The sequence below is a fragment of the Chinchilla lanigera genome, unplaced genomic scaffold (genome assembly GCF_000276665.1).
Source record: "Chinchilla lanigera isolate Chin_1 unplaced genomic scaffold, ChiLan1.0 scaffold00139, whole genome shotgun sequence".
NCBI lineage: Eukaryota > Metazoa > Chordata > Mammalia > Rodentia > Chinchillidae > Chinchilla > Chinchilla lanigera.
Window position 1 is genome coordinate 1,204,341 of NW_004955540.1, and position 16,996 is coordinate 1,221,336.

Consider the following 16,996-nt stretch of genomic DNA (forward strand, 5'->3'; position numbering starts at 1 on the left):
GAAAAGAATTCTTCCATGCAATCAGAATCCAGAACAGAGAATAGTTAGCCATTCTATCTACAGACAATGTGAAATTCAAACCAAGAACAATCAAAAGAAATAAAGAAGGTTACTACATACTTGTTAGGGGAAAGCTTCAACAGGAAGAGATGACAATCATACATATGCATGCACCAAATATAAAAGCACTCAATTATACAAAACAGTTATTAACAGACATAAAATGTCAAATAAGCAATAACAAATAAATTGCAATGGGAGAATTTAATACCCCATTGTCACAGAGAGACAGATCAACTACACAAAAAATCAGCAAAGAAATATCAGAACTGAATTAATCCTGTGAACAAATGGACTTAGTAAATATTTTCAGAGTGTTTCAACCAGCATAATTATTCTTCTCAGCTGCACATGGGGCATTCTCTAAAACAGACCATATATTAGCCCACAAAGCATACTTAAGTATGCAAAGGCACTGAAATTATACCACACATACCTGACCATAGTGCACTGAAATTGGAAATTAATGGCAAAAGAAACCACAAAAACATAAATACACAGAAACAAAATAACACCCTCCTACACAGCCAATGAGTCACAAAGAAAATTAAAGAAGAAATTAAACAATATATAAAATTAAACAAAAATGCAGATATAACATACTGGGACACAATGAAAGCAGGTCTGAGAAGGAAATTTATACTAGTGAATTCTCACTTTAGGAAAACAGAATGAGCACAAATGAACAACCTAATGTTGCACCTCAAGCCTCTAGAAAAAGCAGAGCAAGACAAGTCCAAAGCCCACACAAGGAAGGAAATTATAAAGATCAGAGTAGAAATCAATGAAGTGGAGACTAAGAAAACAATACAAAGAATTAATGAATTGAAAAGTTGGTTCTTTGAAAGAATAAATAAAATTGATAAACCCTTAGCCAACCTTATAAAAAAAAAGGAAAGAAAAGACTCAGATCCATGCTATGAGGAATAAAAAGGGTGAAATCCTGTGGAAATTTAGAAGATCATCAATAGCAACTTTGAAAATCTGCACTCTCATAATTTTGAAAATACAGAAGACATGGACAGATATGAAAGAATTACCAAAGCTGAATAAAGAAGTTGTGAAAATTGTGAATAATCCAATATCAATTAATGAGATTGAAAATGTAATGAAAAACTTACCTAAAAGAAAAGCCCAGGTCCTGATGGATTCACAGCTGAATTCTACAGGAAATTTAGAGATTTAATGCCAATGCTCCTCCAAATCTTTAATGGAATTGAAGGGGAAGAAATAGTCCCTAACTCATTCCTGGAGGCAACTATTACCCTGATACCAAAACCAGAGAAAAGACCCAACCTAAAAAGAGAACAACAGGCAAATTACCCTAACAAACATAGATGCAAAAATCCTCAGTAAGATACTAGAAAAATTGCAGCAAATTATCAAGAAGATTATACACCATGGCCATGTCGGATTCATCCCAGGAATGCAGTATGATTCAACATATGCAAACCAATAAATGTAATACACCATATCAACAAAGCCAAAGACAACAATCACATGATCATCTCAATAGATGCAGAAAAAGCTTTGGACAAAGTCCGGGAACTATTTATGATGAAAACCCTACAGAAAATTAGAATAGATGGTCTTTACCTCAATCTGATAAAAGCCATCTATGACAAAGCAACAGACAATGTCATACAAAATGGACAAAAATTGAAAGTTTTCTTTCTAAAATCAGGAACAAGACAAGGATGTCCACTATCACCACTCCTATTCAATGTACTTTTGGAAACAATAGGCAAAACAATTAGACAACAGAGAGAAATAAAAGAAATAAGGATAGGAAAGGAACAAGTTAAATTATCATTATTTGCATATGACATGATTCTTTACATAGAGGACATCAAAAACTCCACCCAAAGACTTCTAAATTCAATAACCAAATTTAGTAGCATAGCTAGAGACAAAGTCAGCACTCAACAAAAGTTAACAAAAATTGACAACATTCCTGTACACAAACAACAAACTCACTGAAAGAGAAATTAGGGAACATACACCGTTCACAATAGCATCTAAAGAATGGAATACTTAAGAATCAATCTAACAAAGGAAGTGAGTGATCTATACACTGAAAATTACAGTACTCTGAAAAAGGAGATTGAAGAGGATATCAGAAAATGGAAAGATATTCCTTGCTCATGGATAGGAAGAAGCAACATAGTGAAAATGGCCATATCCTCAAAATTGCTATATAGATTTAATGTAATCCTGATCAAAATATCATTGTATACCTCACAGATCTAGAGAAAATATTCCTAAAATTCATCTGGAACCAGAAAATGCCTAGAATAGCAAAAGCGATTCTGGGCAACAAAGGCAAGGCAGGAGGCATCACAATCCCTGACTTGAAATTATACTACAAAACCACTGTGATGAAATCAGCATGGTAATGGTAAAAAAAAATCAGACCTGAGGATGAGTGGAACAGATTAGAATATGCAGATACAACTACAAACACAGCCACCTTATCTTTGACAAAGGAGCCAACCATGTTCAGATAGCTTCTTCAATAAATGGTGCTGGGAAAACTGACTGTCAACATGCTGAAGACTAAAACTAGACCCACATCTATCACCATGCACCAAATTAAAGTCAAAAGGGATCATAGATCTAAATATGAAATAGAATACATACATACACAAAATAGTTAAAATAGCTATACTACTATTTTCTATTAGTTCACTGAAAAGAAAATTTGTGCTTATATTGTTTGATCATTTTTCATGCCTATATCTTGTAATTTAAGCAACTACTTGCAAGATAACAATATGCAATATATTAACCATTGTTACTCTTCTACTATCTTGTCTTGAAATTGTGTATCATGGTTTTTATTTTTTTCTCTTTAAAGTAAATAAAAAATTTTTTGAGATGTATTCAAACCTAGATTTATCACAAGTATTTTTATAAAGAAAAGAGGAAGGGAAATAGTATTTACTGAATAATTACCTTCCAGTGTAATTACTAGAGTAAAAACCTGGAATAGCTTTTACTGTATCACAAGGGTGAAGAATCACCTTGAAAGAGATTTAAAGTCCCAGAAATATCTGCATATGATCTTAAGCACCTAAAATTTTGAAACAAAGAAGAGTATAATATTTATCAAGAGAGCTAAAATTATTTAGTAACATGAAAAAGCCTATTTTGTTAGTGTCTAACACATATTTAGAGCTCATATACAAGGAAATATTTAATAATTTTTGCATTAATATTTTGTGTTAAAAATATTGCCCATTTTATGAATATTATGAACCATTTAAACAGACTGGTCTTTTTCTCAAAAAATTATACATGGTAGACACGTGTAATTGTTGATACATTGTGTCAACTTGAGAAGCCTAGAAGTTGAACTAAGAGACTGAGCAGGGAGCCAGGGTCCTTACTTGGTAAACATCCTTGTCCTGTGTGAAAGAAGGGCACTGAGATGGTGTGAGTGCTACACCCACTGTAGGGCGCGGGATAGCCTGCTTACAATATAAGGGATGAAAAGAGGCTTGTTCCCCTCCCCACCATTTCACTCTTGTTGGTTTTGCTGTCTTCTGCCACCTTAAACTGTTGCCCCTGTGCCATGCCATCCTGCCTTGGATCCAGCTGAGTATGGACTGAAACCTCCACAAACTTTGCTAAATAAACCTTTGCTCCCTTAATTTTGGGTGTTGGGTATTTTGTCCCAGCAATGAGAGAAAAGTAACCAAGACAACATGCAACTTTCATTAATTCTATATGGTCTGCTATAAGTTTCATATTCATAAAATAGTGAGGCTATTTAACATATAAAGTCATGGAGTATAAGTATCCATTTAGATGTCTCAAAAACACCCTTATCAAATGTTCTTTGTCACTAGTACAATTTTTTAATGCTACATATCTCTGAGAAGCAAGTTCTATTCATTACTTCAAATTTCGAACCTGGGGGCCATAATTAATTTTTGTCCTTAAATTTTATATAATTTTTGGCCTTGTCTTATATAAATCATGAATTTCTAAGGATATCTATATTAATATTTCAACCTGACTGATGTTAAGTCAACCAAGAACACCACATCACAAACACCTCTTCTCTTTGTTACTCCCATAACCCCTTAATTCACCTGTCTAGTCTTCTCCGATATATTTTTCACACCACAGTGAAATTTATTTTTCAAAAATGATATTCAATCATGCTTAAGTGTTTAAAACATAAAACACTTAATTCATTGTCTTAATTCATTATCTATATTTTAATAAGTTGGTAGAATGATCTGGAATATAAGATCTCTCAGCTTTGGCATCATTCCACACATCTTTTGGTTCTATTATCTGAAGACATTTTCCATGTGATTGCTTGGCAATTGTCATAAATGGTATGAAATTCAGTATAGGTGCACTCAATTGGCTCCTCTCAGTTAATTAGCATTTAGTATGCTCCCTGTTGCCTCATAACCTTTTTTCCTTTTATATCACCACCATTTCACATTTTATCTTTTCACAAAAATATTCCCTGTCCCTTTCAATCACTTTATTTCTTTCACTAATATATCTTCTTAATACTTTGCAGACATACTTATCTCCTCTAATTCCAGAAAGTGTGGGCTGCATCTCTTTTCCCTCCCTTCTTTCTCAACTCCTTACAGGACAATGTATTGTTCACTAATGTATCATAGGAAATTAGTGTAGTTCTTAGAACTGAGTGCACAGCATTTGACGCCAAGCAGCTGGAAAGGTAAAGGCAGCCTTACTGAAAGCAAGCATATGTTACATGGCACAGCCTGATTAGAGAAGACATGCCAAAGAGTACAGATTGAGAGGAAAACTACATTGAAACTTATTTTCCTAAAATGATATCCAGCCATGCTTAAGTCTTGATTAAGGAAGGTTTCTCATTTAGTTTGATTGCCCTGGGAACATAGTCTAAGACAATGAGGTGTGCACACGTTTTTCTTTGAGTGTGATCCTAGGGAGCATGAAGAGGGAGGCACCAAGGGCGAGAAAGCTGATTCCTGTGTGCCCTGTGCATGCACCAAGTTTGCTATTCTGGTCAAATAAAGCCCTTTGGTAACAAATGTAAGTCGCTGGCCTTAAAAAGACATTAGAATGTATGAAAACAATGACTAACAGGGCCAAGCACCAATACCATCTGCTGCAAGATGCTTAACGATACAGGAGTTAACTGGAAGCGTTCTATGTGGACTAAGGATTCAAGAAGTAAAAACATTGTGTAATATGGAAGTAGTAATTAGAAGTAGTAATAATGACAATGAAAGAGTAGAGTTAAATACACTAAATAAAAGGACATAAAAAATATATTGAGCAATATATAGAAAGCAAAACTTCATAAAATCATACAGGCTGAGGAGTTTAGATAACTATATGCAAGGGAAGATAGCTTTTAATATTTTGTGAGGCATGATAAAAGTCTTTATTTAGGAAAATAATCTGTCAAAGAATTTCACAAAGGATTCTGTTGAAAAGTGCACTAACGCTGTGCAGATAGGATAACTGGTGTCTTCATACATTTGTGCAGCTATAACAAAACCATAAAACAATGGCTTCTAAACAACAAGAATGCATTTCTCACAGTTCTGTAAGTTGGAAGTCTGTACTCAAAAGGCCAGGACATTTGGTGTCTGCAGAAGTGATGCTATGGATTCATGGATATTTGTCTTTTCATGTCTTTACATAGAGAAGAGGTAAGCCAGTTCACTGAGGCCTCTTTTATAAAGGTACAGATCCCATTCATGAGAATTCCACCCTAGGAACCTAATCATTACCCCAAACGCATTTCTTCATGCTATCCCTGGAGGGGTTAGGATTCTCTTTGTTTAGGATTGGTCTCCTGTGGCATTTCGATGTCTCTGCCTGTCTTCTTAAAGGAAGTAGTCAGTGTCCACCCACTGCTAGACATAGCTGCCAAGTCTGAGAAAGCATCAAAGGAAAGGAAGGAAATAACTTATTCAAATGGAAGAAAAGATGTTGGGGAGAATCTGCACTTTGAGGCACAGAAAAATATAGTGATGTAGTAAAGGGAGTGTCCCTCGTCAAGGAAAGATAAGTAAAAATAAATCACACTGCCACAATCAAATCATAAAATGAAATAAACAAACTATCAAAACAAGATAAGTAATAATATTGAATTTTTTGACCCTACAATTAATCATCTCAGGAAAAATAGACAAAAATGCCATTTTACTGATGCATTGCTGGAGATCACTGGCTGGCAGTGTATGGCTGATCAGTTTAGGAAATGCTCCCTTGGAAGTTAGAAATGGCACTGTTATTACTAACCTCAATATCTCCTGTAATTTCTTCTGTATTTTATCGACATTTTCCTCTCAAATTTCTTTTTATTCCATACTTTTGATTTAAATAGACAGATTTTGAATATCCTGTCTCAATTGCTGAACCATGAATTAGCAAAAGAAGAGTCACTACCAAAAGAAAAGCTCTGTAATTGTTTTAACCACATGTTGATAATTGAATAATTGGGATCACAAGATTCCAATAAATATTTTAGATTTCAATGTAACCCATAACTGTCACATTTAATGTACAGCATAATTCACATGTGTGAGCTACAGGCATCTCCATAATGCTTCTGCGGCTGCTTGCACATCACACATGGGCTTGGTTCTGTCATGTAAAGTTACTGCACCTGAAAAAGAGGCAATTTGAAAAGTTCATGGGTTTTCTTTTCTTCTCCTCTCAGCAATACTGATGTACAGTGTAGTAATTTCTGGATATTTAGGGGAAAATGAATGGGATAAAATGCAGTCAGAGCACTAAGACTTAGAAGTATTCATAATTCATAAAATATAGCCCCAGGGTATCAAAACTGTGACAGAGAACAAACAGAAAAGTATAACTAATTCTACTCAGAAGCACAGATGTATTTGAGAGAATACAACCCACAGTGATGCAATGAAGGTGTAAACAGGGAGTGCTGGGGAACACAGAGGGTAGGTTCCTGTGAGAAGTTAGTTGATGGAAGAAACTGTGTTAAAGATTTCAACTGTATTTGCTATTTGATCCCATCTAGTCACTTATTTCCTCCTCTAAAGTTGGAATAGCTGCCTAACTCTCACACATAACTGAAGTAATAAAAAGTTGAAAATAATTTAAAATTGTAAAGAATCAAGTCCATTTTGTACTGTACCAGAACATTTTAACAAAGGAATAATTGTCTTGATCTTGAGTGGGTTTGTGAAATGAAGGAACAGGAAGTGAATCCGAGGCAGCATACAATAGTGAATGCTTGTTACAAGGGGTTTTTTTTCCTCTTTCACATCAGTGTTTTTTAACAAGTATGTTTCAAATTATTTTCACTTTGAAGATTTTGCAATCTATAATGAAGCAACTCACTTTTCTCACTGCTCCAGGCAAACAAAGATCATTGCCAGCCACATCATACACAGGACAATCTTTTGTTTTCCCTGAAGTTTGCTCTGTCTTTTCCCCACAACTTTTAGATAATGTTATCAAAATTACATTGAATAGAGCATGCCAGTTCAATGAGTTTAAGATTTCATTGGAGATATGAAGCAAAAATACCTATAATTTTAAAAATGGAAGTAAAACCTGGTCTTTGACAGTATATATATTTTGCAGAGTTTCTTGGTTAGTTTTCTCTCGTTGCTGGGACAAAATACTTGATGCCCAAAATTAAGGAAGGAAAGGTTTATTTTGCTTACAGTTTGTGGAGGTTTCAGTCCATACTGGGTAGTTTCCAAGGCAGAGTGGCACATGGCAGAGGGCTACTACAGCTCATGGCAGCAGAACACAGCAAAAGAAACAAGCATATAAGGGAGGAATGGCAGCAAGCAGCCTCTTCCTCTCCCTTACATATGCAAACTATTCACCCCAGGGTGGGTGTAGCTCTCACACCCATAATCAGTCAAACTCTGAAAGCCTGCCCCATGACCGCATGAGGCTTTGGGGAGACACCCAGACACAAACCATAACACAGAGCTTTGTAGATAAATGAACTAGCAAAATGCTGAGTGCTTCGCAAAAGATGGATGGCAAGATTATAATAGAGTAAGAATACTCAGTAGGGCATTTCAAGAAAAAAGATCAAGTCCATTTGCACCAGAAAGTAATATTTCATAATATATAATGGTTTTATGTTTTGAGACACAGGATGGTGAAAATACTCTCTTCCAGCTAGAATACTCACCAGACAAGTTTTGTTGGGTAATTTGTTTATCCTCTTTAATTATTAAATTGTGATCATACTTCAGAATGCTGCTGTCTGGTTTAAATGTGTAGACTTCAATAGATATTTATTTGGCATTTGTCCATTATTTTTCTAGGCATTGCACTTACTGAAAGGGAGACCCTGGATAAAGCCCCTTCTATCATTAAACATGCTTTCTAGAAGGGAAAGAAAACAGTAAGTAGATATTTACACAATACAACAAGACAGCCAGTGCCACCATGAGAATAAAATGAGCCAAAGCTACACAAGCAGAAAAGTCAACAGTTGCAGAAGTATGAAGAGAAGGAAAGGTTAATAGATGAATCACAGGGAGTTATTTTGGAACTGAAAATCACAGAGATAATTTCATCCTCAACACAAAGCATGTCCTTCAGTACAAATATCACTTCCTTCTTTTCTGTAGATTTTGTATTTCTGTAGAAGGGAAGCATAATATCATTCTAGCTTTGCCTTTTGTAGTACCATATGTATTTATATTATAAGTACATTGCATTCATAATGAAACTGTGATGTCAAGTGGGGGTCTGGAGAGCTAGGGTCTCCCATGACATGTCTCTTTGTTTCTTAGGTTCCTACCCTCCCTCCAATGAGGAATGCAGATTCTAAGTGAGGCTGGCTCAAAGCTGGTAGCACTGACAGAATGAGGAAGTCAGAAATGAAAGTAGAGCAGGGATTTATTCATAGTATCACAAAGGTGGAGACCAACCTGCCAGCTGGCCAGCCACAAGGCAGGGAGAAACTAAAGTGAGCTTCTTGACCTGGGCCCTCTGCTGTACTCATACTTGTAGAGGTGAGCTGGTCCCTAAAATAACTGCTTTGCCCACTGCTATAGTCTAGGCCAATCGTGGTATTAGTCTTGTTTCTGGTGTGAGCTAAGGGTCATGGAGTCTAAGGGTCCACAGTAAGTGTGTGCAGCTGGGTCCCTAAAAATAACTATTCCACACCTGCAATGGCCTCACAATGGGTAACTTCCTCAAGTAAGTGGGTGGTCATCTCTACAGCAGTCTGCCACGTAGCCACGCCACGTCATCCACTTCCTGCCGTGCATCCCTGCCAATCTCCTTTCTAACTGTCCCTACAGAACAGTATAATAAATACTCAGAATGTAAAAAACAATATTCTTAAAATAGTGTTTATTAAATTTCACCTATTTCTTCCATCTTCTTCCTTTCTTGGTTTAATATTTGCCTCACAGTGTAGGATGTGGCATGTTGTTGTCTCAGGCTGCACTCAGGGCTGTGCCTTCCCAGTCAGGGGGATGCCTGCTGCAGTGAGCCTGACCTCAGGTCACTTTGGTGTTTTTCTCAGCTGGACTTCCTACTTCAGTCGTTGTCTTCACGTCACATGACAAGAATGGTTCCTGGAAGGAATCCTGGAGCAATACATAAAAATGTTGAGTGGTTTTTATGTTCACATCGAGTTTACGTATGGATAATTTCACTGTAAGTTGATGACATTATTCAATATTTTAATATTAATAGCCAATAAAACAATAGAGCTTAATATATAATTTAAGTATGCAGATATGCATTATTTTACAGTTTGTTAGATATATTATACAATATAATAGACCATATTCTGTAATTCAATAAATTATATAGAAGACTACCAGAAGACACAGTTGTGGGGAGAGGGAGATGGCACCCACAGACATTCAGAGAGGTTTCAGCAGTGGGGTGCTCATGATGCTGAACAAGCAGTGGTTGGCAGCTGCCCTCTACTGAGGAACCAGGTCCGTCAGCTGTATTTTCTGAGGCTGCCAAATCTGAAAGTCCCAGGACTGAGCCCAACCGATTGGGTGGTTCCCCTCTCTGCCCTTTCCTTCACAGAACTCAGTGGGATATTTGCTTTATGCACCTGTGACCCTGTCTGTGGGTCTGCCTCTGCTAAGGGTACCAACAGGGTGAGGACAGTGTGAGACTGAGCACAGCTTGCCAGGCTACTGTTCTCAGAACTGTAGTGTGAGAGGAGTGTGTGTGTGGGTGTATGTGTATCTGTGCCTCTGTGTAAAGTTGTGGTTCTGGAAGTGGCTGTCATAGAGTGTCTGAAAACCTTTCATAAACTCCTGGCTCTCTTTCTTTCCATGTTTGTCGGAGTTGACATAAACAACTCCATTTGACTGTGATGACTTCCTGTACCTGTGTGGCAAAAACTGTACCTGTGACGGGAAAATGAGCTAAAATCTCCTCTACTCACTTGTCTTGCCAAAGTGTTCATGACAACATACCACAAATTTGCCTAAACAATAGAAATTATTTTCTCACAATTCTGGCAGCTGGAAGTCTAAAATGAATATGCTGGGAGTTTTGGGTTCTCCTGACACTTCTTCGTTTGGTTGGCCTTCTCTTTTTTTTCCTCACATAGGTGTTTCCCTGTGCGCGCACATTCCTGGTGTTTCTCTCTAAACCCTAACCTCTTCTCAGGGGGACACCAATCATACTGAGCTAGGGAACACCCTAAATGTCTTAGTGTAGGCTAGTTTTTCATGCAATTTTATTTTTGATGATACTGGGGCTCAAACCCAGGGGCCTCATCCATGCTGAATACATGCTCTATCTCTGAGCTATACAGGCCCAAGTCTCCTTTTAATTTAATAGCAATCTTAAGAGCTCTATCACTAAATATAATCATGAGACTCTGAGTGTTACAGTGTTACATACGAATTTGGATCAATAACATCTACATCTTGAAAATAGCAAAATGAAAATAATACATACTTAGGAAATAAGGTGCCACATCCAGCACAGCTCTTGAAACTCTGGAGTGGGGACAGTGGAGGATGAAGAAAAACAAGAGGCAAGATGCAGAAAGTTGAAGTCAGGCAGAGCCTCCTCTCCTGGTGGAAGAGAAAGAACCGCCCAGTGACTGCAGCATATTTACTTATACACTCAGGAGGTTATTGTCAGTAGAAACCTCTCTGTCTAGCAACTTGTTTGCCTAGCTTGCCTCAGGCATCTCACATTCTAAGAACTGGAACAGCTTGTTCATGTGGCCCACCTTGGGAGCTCCATGCTCTTAGGGTTGGCCTTGTTTTACCCCAAATGTGTGATCAATCTCCAGCTTCAGCCACTCCCCACAATAAGAGAAATACATACCACCTTGAAACACCTAAAATACAATCCTCTCACATGTTCCACCACTTCACCATTTTAGAAAGTAAGAGAACTAAGTGAGGAATTAGGGTTATAGCTCAGTGGTGGAGTGCCTGGCCTCATGTTTCTAGGTTCAATCTCCAGTGTTAACAAAAAAGAACAAGGCGGCAATGCATTATTGTAAGTCTTGAATCTTCTGTGTCAGACAGACAATCATAAGTCAAGCAGAGTTTGTAAGCCACCCAGAGGTCCTTTGTTTATGTTGCTGCACATATGGGCTCATTTTTGTTCACTTGTGTATCTCTTCCTTCTAGAATCTAACCTTGTTCAGAAGCAAGATATTCTGTGCAGTAAACACCCAACAGAAAATCTTTCTGGGGGTATTTCATAAATGTAAAAGCTGGACCATGTTTAGTCTGCTAATCTGGTGCTTCAATAACAAAATACAAAAAAATAGGGTTATTTATCAACCAATATGTATTGGCTGAACATTAAGAGGGATGGCAAATCCAATATCAAACTTCTAGCATCTGCCAAAGACCTTCTTAACTCTTCCTCACATAGCAGCAGGAAGAATGACAAAAAGAGAAAAATGGAAACGAAACCCATCCTCTCAGGATGCACTTCATCCCACGCATGCAAGCTTAAACTACTAAAGGTCCTACCTCTTAATACTGCTACTGTGGTAATTTAATGTCTAGGTTGAGTTTTGAAGGTAACTAAAGTTTATAGCATAGTAAAAGCATGAAAGGAAACTTCCTGCAAGTAAATCCTTCTTCATACTTTCTATACTTCCAAAGCTTTTATTTCTATATTGCTTTTGCTTCTAATGTGCATATTTGTCCACTGTGTTTTCTGTTATTTGGAGCCATGTGCAGCTATTGCAGAGAAGTTATGGGGCAGGCTTTGATCCACACAGGCTGGTGCAGAGAACTCAAGAAACATATTCTGGTGTCTCTGAAGTGTACAAAGCCTGACCTTTATGACCATGCATAATTTGTTCCTTCCAATGCAGTCTTTATCAGAGATCTCATAAAGAAGATGTTTATTGGTCATGCATTTACTGTCTGGTTCCTCTTGTGACTTGAGTTGATATTGTTTCCATACTACTCAAAATGAGAAGAATGTCTCATGTTATGCTTTCCACCCAGGATATCAGTCAACTCCATTCCTCTTATTCTTATTATATACCTCTTTTGGGTGTACACCATTTATATGTTGAACTTATTATATGTGACTGTGTATGATTTAAATTTAAAATGTCCTCTACAAGTATCATTTGTTTGGAAGGGGACTGAATCATGTAGTGCTATATGCTCCAGTGGATTCATTCATTGGTGAGTTCACTAGATAAATGTGCTATAAGGACACAGGACCTGGCTGGAAGTGGCTCACAGGGATCATGACTTGGAAAGGTGTACTTTTTGTGTTCCTGGATCATTCCTTCTGTTTCCTGGCTTCCATGGGCTGAGTAGCTGTCCACCAGGGCCTTCTACCATGGCTTTTCTGCCTTGAAGATGGGAACATGGACTGAAACCACTGGAAACTATGAGCCAAATAAACCTCTTCCCTTTAAGTGTAGGTTTGTGGGATTTTGTGTACCAGAGGCCGGAAGCTGATTAATAACAACTGGGCATACAAGACTTTTTAAAAGCACTGCTTTAACTAAAGACAACACTGGCATCTGCATCATTTAAATGAGACCCCATTTTCATCATATTCCATAACTTTCCTATTCTTACTCTCATCAGAATTCTCAACTCAAAATATGCATATCTAATGACAGCCATAGAATGTGAATTAAACATCTTCTTACACATATTTTGAACTTCCAATTTTAATTATATCCTGTTCTATTTATTTCTAAGGCAAACATTTTAGTGCCCTCATTTGTTTTCCATTTTTGTATGAGGAACTAGGTGTCCAATATTTAATATCTTAAGTTTTAAAGCCATATTATGGATTGTTTATTGAGACATTTGTTTCTGAAATTCATCTCTTTAATAACTATGTTAGTAAATGTCCATCGAAGATTAAAGATCTAGGTTACAGTCAACAAAGAAGCATCATTTGAAATTATGTCAATATACATCTAGCTCTTCTACTTTGGGTCTTGTTAGCATTCAGTGGTTTTCAGTAGGTCTCTTCTTTGTTTTTCTCTCATGCTCTTGCTCCTAAATCTGTACCAAGAATAAAAAAAGCAAAAGATAAACATATGAGCAGCCATAATGTATCCAGAAAACACATTTAAAGTCAGATATGATTGGAGCTGCAATGAAGTCTGTGCATCTCTGAATCATGCACTAATACTTCTCAACATGATCATGAGGAAGTAGCCTTGGATTAGAGTTGCTATGTTAAAGAAGACCCAAATCAAGCCCTGCGGTCTTATACAACATGATAAATGTACATAGTTACTTCAATGCAGACTTGAAATTAAAATCCCAGTTTTAAACTTCTAATTCTGTGCTCACTTTCTTATCTTTAGTATACGAGAAAGGTATTATTTCCACTCAGTAAGGATAACTGTTCCATGAAATAAGATATGGAACAAGCATTGATTTTACCTTCATGTGATATGGCAAAAGTTCTTCCCTTAGCAAACATCTCAGAATTTCCCTAAGGTTCCACCTGGCATACCCACTTCTGCGTTAGAGAATTCTGACAAAGTAGTTCTCTTCACATGTTTAGCAGAGCTATTTCCCAATGATGGGGTTACACCAACCTTCTAAAGTTAAATCCAAGATGAAAGCATGAGGACATGGACTGGAAAAGAAAGGTGCTCCTCTCATGTCCACGTTATAAACAAAACAAGGATGAAATAAGCATTTTTGGAAACAGAGTGATCATTTAGAGATGACAATAAGATACTTGTCACCAAGAACCAGATATTCCTCTTTCAGTTCTGTCATATAAAGAGGTTGCCAATACATGGAGTTGGTTGAATTTGATTAAGCAGTTAAAATTGTAATACTCTGTGAGTGACATTTAAACACATCAGGGAAACTGGAAAGAACAAAAGATTTGGTTTCAAATTTTGGGGGCTTTTGTTCTGGGTCTTTCATTAACTGATTCTCTGATGTAAAAGACAATTTTTACCCTCATTTATCTTCAACTTTCTCACATGTATCTGTAATATAGAAAAAATATCTTCTAACTCAAAAATTACACAACATGTTACATGAATGTAATGGTATAAACAACTATTTGATTTACAATTAAGTAAATTTTACGTATTTATAAAATAAATACAAAATTTGTGTAAGTAACAAGTACATTTATTATATCATGGCTCCATCACACAGGAAATAAGGAAAACTGCCCAGCACAACGCTGTAGGGTTGTGAAGTTAGAATGTGTTGTAGTCTTCAGTGTTCTGCCGTATACTCTCATGACTGCACAGTGAGGCAGCAGGGCTGCAGAGGAGCTTACCTGCTTTCTATGTCTTTGATGGTGTCAGGTGGTGGAAGATTAAAGGTCTCTGGTAGAAAGAAAATGCGGATTGAGGTGGTTATGGGAGTGGCCCCATAGACAATCACAGGAAGATGAACAAAGTATAGTCTAGTGATGAGAACTGATACAGAAAATATTCATCCTACTCTTGCAGCAATAAGAAAAATGCCCTGAACTATTGACCTTCAAACAGAGACACATTCCCTCAAAAATGTGAATCTTTCAGTTCAGTCTTTGCTTCAAATTCTAGCTCCATATGTAGCTCTTCTCAGTGTCCAGCCAACGTGGCCTCTTCCCGCTGCGGAGGCTGCAAATGTGCACACACTGAGCGCTGGCCCACACACTCCCTGCTTCCATGGTGCTCAGAACTGTTTTGTTTTCGCAGCCACAGTGTAAGAAGTTTAAAATTGTAGTTCTTTATTTTGCACATAATATACAACCTCTGCAAAATGGTCAAAATGCACACTGACTTAAAGGCTATATATTGCAAAACTGGGGTTACTTGATAAAACACAAGTTAACTTTGAATTTCAGACGAGCAACACTTTTAGTATAAGCAGGCAGCATACAATGTTCATTTACATATTTGTTCAGTTATACTGTTATGTTGTAATCTAAATTTATTCATTTATTTATTTATTGTACCAGTAATCAAACTCACAGACTGGCACTTGACAGGCAGGCCCCGCACTGCTGAGCTATATTCTCTAAATTTAAATTTAAGTACTTGCCAGTGTTTTATTTTTCTTTTTCTTTCTTCCTTTTTTCTTCTTTTCTTCCCCTGCTTCCTCTCTCCCTTCCTCCCTTCCTTCTTTTTATTTTTTAGCTACTAAATCTGGTAGACTTATATAAGATGTGAATATTTATTACAAATTTCAATGTAAGTATCATTCAGAAATAGTCAAAATTCTGTAATATTTGACTGATGGAAACCTTTCTTGTAGAAATTGAGAATTCTGGGGAATAGGGATTTAGCTCAATAGCATAGCGCCTGCCTGGCAAGTGCAAGGTCATGAGTTCGATTCCTAGTTCCGGAAAAAAAAAAAAAAAACTGAGAATTCTGAAGAATGATGTATCACAGGAAATTAAATTTCACAAGTAATATTGAGCCATCTGAATGATTTCATCCAATTATATGAATGTTCTCATGCGAATCCACAAAAATGTATATAATGAGCAGATAGTGGTGGTACATGCCTATAATCTCAGCACAAAGGAGGCTGAGGCAGGAAGGTCATCAGTTTGGGCCAGTCTAGACTATGCAGTAAGACCTTGTCTTTCAAGTTATCTGTTATGGCCAGTGAGCATATATTATAGACTTTATTTAATAAATGATACATTGAGCCTTAATGATAAAAACTAGACAATAAATGTCACACAGAATACACACAAAGAAATATAAGGACAGAAATGTTATATAATGAGGAATGATGACTAAAGTGTTTTAATTACATAAGATAAATATATATGCTAGGCCGGCTGTAGATTGCAGTGCCTACGCAAAGAAGACTGCACCATAGGCTTAGAAGTCACTGGGAAGGTTCACTTCATTGTGAGTGTTCTCAATATAAACACTATCACCAAGCAGGCACCTTGGGAATGGTGGGCATTGTCCATGGCCTTTAGGACTGCGATGCTTCCATGGATATTTACTTATCCTCGTCAGTTTGTAGGCACTAAAGATGTTCCCTTCTTTATATCCAACTCAGCAAAGTGACTTTTAAAAAGTTAATATTTTCATGAATTGGGGAGGAGTCTTGCCAGAGGTATGCATGAGATAGATTTGCAGAGATCAGGAAATTTGGGAGCAGCACACCCAAACCTTCCAGCCATATATGGTTAGCAATTAGATGATAGCCTACCAGGCCGTAGGTCTAGTAGGCTCAAAATACACTGCCTTAAGGAGTGAATGCTCTGGCCTTTGTCCTCCCCATACTCTGATTTATCATTGAGATATATCCCAAGGTCAGTCATCTAACAGACCACCCTGGGTTCCCCTGTCCTTCCTCTCCCTCCTGTGAGTTCCCAGCCAGATGCTTTCTTCTTTCCTTTATCCTTGCTTCCTGGGTCTATTAATGAAAAGCCACAGAAACTGCCATTTGGGGTTGTCCTGATGAGTCTCTCTCCCAGTGAGAGGGTTGGTTATGGGCAGTCCCTCTGGACCTCCTTGCAGTATGCATTGAACACTGAC